The sequence below is a fragment of the Pogoniulus pusillus genome, chromosome W, assembly GCF_015220805.1.
Source record: "Pogoniulus pusillus isolate bPogPus1 chromosome W, bPogPus1.pri, whole genome shotgun sequence".
NCBI classification, from domain to species: Eukaryota; Metazoa; Chordata; class Aves; order Piciformes; family Lybiidae; genus Pogoniulus; species Pogoniulus pusillus.
The window spans coordinates 11,321,500-11,325,201 of NC_087308.1; the positions used below are offsets into that span (position 1 = coordinate 11,321,500).

At 52.0% G+C, this 3,702-nt stretch overlaps 1 long non-coding RNA gene across 1 annotated transcript; it reads left to right on the plus strand.

The window, feature by feature from the left end:
• The first annotated feature begins 295 nt into the window (after positions 1-295).
• Positions 296-3,354, plus strand: LOC135192870 (uncharacterized). Its single transcript, XR_010309060.1, has 3 exons — positions 296-417; positions 2,603-2,735; positions 2,957-3,354. It is a non-coding gene; the product is annotated as an uncharacterized LOC135192870 (long non-coding RNA).
• The last annotated feature ends 348 nt before the right edge of the window (positions 3,355-3,702 follow it).

Sequence of the window (3,702 nt, forward strand, 5' to 3'; positions counted from 1 at the left end):
GAGAGAGGGGGAGGGGATTAGGGGGAGTGGGAGAGAGGGGAAGGGAGGTGGAGGGGATTGGGAGGGAGTGGGAGCGAGTGGGAGGGAGCGGGAGGGGAAAGGGAGGGAGTGGGAGTGAGAGGGAGAAGGTTTGAGAGAGTGGGAGGGGATTAGGGGGGAGGGGGAGGAAGAGGGAGAGGGGATTGGGCTATATTGGGAGGGCACTGAGAGGGCACTGGGCTATACTGGGCTATACTGGGAGGGCACTGGGCTGTACTGGGCGGGCACTGAGCTGTACTGGATGTCACTGAGCCCTGCAGGGTGGTGAGCATCGTGGGGCAGTGCCAGCTGCATGGGTGCCCTCTGCTGTGCGAGGCTGTAACTGCAGACCTGGGCAGCCGCAGCGCCAGCATCCTGCTGTCCTGCTGGGCGACACCTGTGAGTGGGGGGAGTGGGCAGGGCAGGGAGGGAGTGGGAGGGGACTGGGTTATGCTGGGAGGGCACTGGGCTGGACTGGGAGGGACTGGGAGGGCATGGGGATGTACTGGGCTACACTGGGAGGCAACTAACAAGATGGTAACCATGGCAACCATAACAACATGGTAACCGTAGTAACCATAACAAAACGGTAACCATGCAACAATAACAACATGGTAACCATGGCAACCATGGTAACCATAACAAAAGGGTCCACATGGTGTTTAGAGCTGTACCTATAAACTGAGTCTCTAGGAGTGCCAGAGCGTGGAATTTGCCTTGTGTGCGTTGTGCTGTTTGAAAAGCCAATAGGCAAAGTGGCGCTGGGCTGAATGCGCTGCCCCTGGCCGGGAGCACAGGCGTTCTCAGTTGTCTGTGTTGCCCGCTTGTGTTTGCATGTGGGTACTGCAGTTGCGTAGCGACATGTGCTGTGTCTCCAGTGCTCAGTGCTGCCACCGTGTGTTTCCTTCTCCACACTGCAGTTCCTCAGCCGTGGCTGTCTGCCGTGCTCCTGCCTTGTCTCTAAATGCCCTGCATGATTGAAGTGCCTGAAAGCTGAGGGGAAGGTGAGGGATGGGAGAGAGAGATTCAAACTTGTTTGGATTTGTAAGTATCCAAGTGAGGAGTTACAAGCGGCAGCCACCTACAACGCAGTGCCAGTCTGGGGGCGGGGCAGCTTCAGCACCTGTGCCCTAGGGCTATGCATTTGGATGCATGCACCAGTGGGAGCGGGGCGGAGCATCATGCATAGAGGTGAAGGGAGCGGAAGTGAAGCTCAGCCGGCTGCACGTGAGAGGCGCCCAACAGAGCGGCAGGCAGGCACAGTCTTTCGGGGCCAAAGGGAAGCCTCACACATTCCCCGGCAGAGCTGCGTTTTCTCTCACAGCAGAGGCATTTGGGCAGGTGAGTCGCTCAGCAGCAGCGCATCTGAGACGCGTTTTACAACAGCTGCTGTAAGTAGCCTTTGCGGCGCTGTCTGCACGTGTCCCTGTGCTGGGTTCTCTGGTGCTGCTGTGGCAGGGGGGTTGTGCTGCTGGCTTTGCACAGGTCCCTTCCAAGCGCTACCCTCCTGGGCTCTGTGATCACACTTAGAGCAGGTTGTGTGCTCGACTTCCCGTCCCGTAGTGATTAGAGCTCTGCAAGTGGTGTGTGTGTGCTGAGAACAGAGGAGCTCTGCAAGCAGCGTGCCTCCACCATGACTGGGGGGCTTAGGCAAAGGGTGTAGGTGTCTCAGTCGTGAATAGGGGAGTTATGGAAACAGTGTAGGTGTCACTGCTGTGTATAAGGGGAGTTACGGAAATGGCCTAAGTTGCTGCTGTGAATAGCGGAGCAGCTCAAACTCCTCCTTTTTCCTTTTTTTTCTCTTTTTTTCCTTTTTTTCCTCTTCTTTTCCCTATTTGTTCTCGTCTTTCCCCCTTTCTCCCTTTTTTCCTAATTTTCCTCCCTTTTTCCTTTTTTCTTCTTTTTTAATTTTTTTTCTTCTTTTTTCCCCTTTTCTCTTTTTTCTTTTTTCTTCTTTTTTTTTTCTTTCTTTCATCCTTTCTTTCCTTTTCTCTTTCTTTCATTTTTTCTTTTTTTATCCTTTTTTCCGTTTTTTCTCTTCTTTTTCCTTTTCTTGTCTCCTTTTTTTCCTTCCCCCCCTTTTTTTTCCCTTTTTTCTCCTTTCCTTCCTTTCTTCCCCCTCATTTCCCTCATTTTCCCCCTTCCCTCCTCCTTTTTTCCATCTTTTTCCTGAGGAGTGTTTAACCGTCTCTCAAGAGTCTGCCTTGGAGCAAAGATTTTCAGCTGCGTTTGAAAGGAGTTATGCAGCCTTTCTTTAGCAGACCCTATTGGCCTGACTCGGAGAAATAGAATTCTAGAATGGTTTGGCTTGGAAGGAAACTTAGAGATCATCTTGTTGCAACCCCTGCCTGGCCATGGGCAGGGACACCTCTTAGTAGATGAGGCTGCTGAAGGTCCCATCCCAGCTGCCTTTGGACACTGCTAAGCTTGGAGCCTCCTTAGGCAGCCTTTTCCAGTGTCTCACCACCACAGCTGCTTGCTAGCACCAAGTAAAGTTGGAGTGAATGACTTCTTTAGAAAGGGAATCTTTCCCACCCCAGATTACCAAGAAGTGGTTCATTCTCTTTCTCTTGGTCCTCTTCAGGTGCTTGGAGAGTACAGGCCCTCAGTGGTGTGTGGTGATGGTGCTGCCAAGGCAGGCTTTGAGCAGGCTGTGTGAAGGAAGCAGCTGTCCAGTGCTGGCAGAAGCTGGAGTGGAAGCTGGAAGCCCAGCACAGGTAACTGTGAGAAGCATCCAAGTGCTGCTTGCAGTCTGCCTTTTGTTGTCCTTTGCAGCACATGACCTTTCCAAAAGAATAATTGTGTTCAGCTGGATGGATGGATTTGCCTGCACTCAGGCTGTTGCCAGGAGCATTTGCAGCAGGCCATGGCTACAAATGTGCAGCTGGTGCTTCCAGAGCCACTCCATGTAAATCTTTGCTGCTGTTGAATTCTGCAGGTCTCTCCAGCAAGCATGAAATGAGCTGAAGGAGCATCAGGAGCAGCACGGCCATTTCCCCAGGCAGCAGGATGTTTCAGCCAAGCACAAGCTCATGCAGGAGGAGCAGATCCTGAGGAACATCTCCCATGAGACACAGGTGGCAAAAGAGGCTCAGTCAGGTAAAGCTTTCTGTTGAATTTGTGCTCCTTCTGGCAGTCAGTTGCACATACTCAGATGAGTAGAAGCATGGAGTAGTTGCTGTTGGAGAAGAGCTTCCAAATCATCCAGTGCAGCCCTTAAGCCAGCACTGCTAGGTCACCCCTAAACCATGTCCCTGAGCAGCACAGCTGTAGGACTTTTCCTCCCTTCAGGTAGTGACCTCACTGCTGTCTGCAACTAATTAGATTCTGTGCTCCTCAAGACCAGCACCAGACCAACCCCACCTGGCTACAACCTCCCTCCAGGTAGTTGTAGACAGCAGTGTCGCCAATAATCAGACTCTCAGCTCCTCAAGCCCAGCACCATGTTTGTTGCTGTGCAGGCAGATGCTGAGCAATGCCATGAGCATGCTGCACTGTTACAAATAAACAATCCCTCTTTTAACTAGAGCAAAGTACTGTCTCTGCAACCCACACAGCACAAAGAGAGGCTCCTCAAAAATGGGGTCTGCTTAGCAAGGCAGGCAATGAAAATCACTGAGCTGAACTGAACCTGTACTATAACTGTAGCTATGTTGACTGCAATAACCCAGTTTGGAAGGAGGC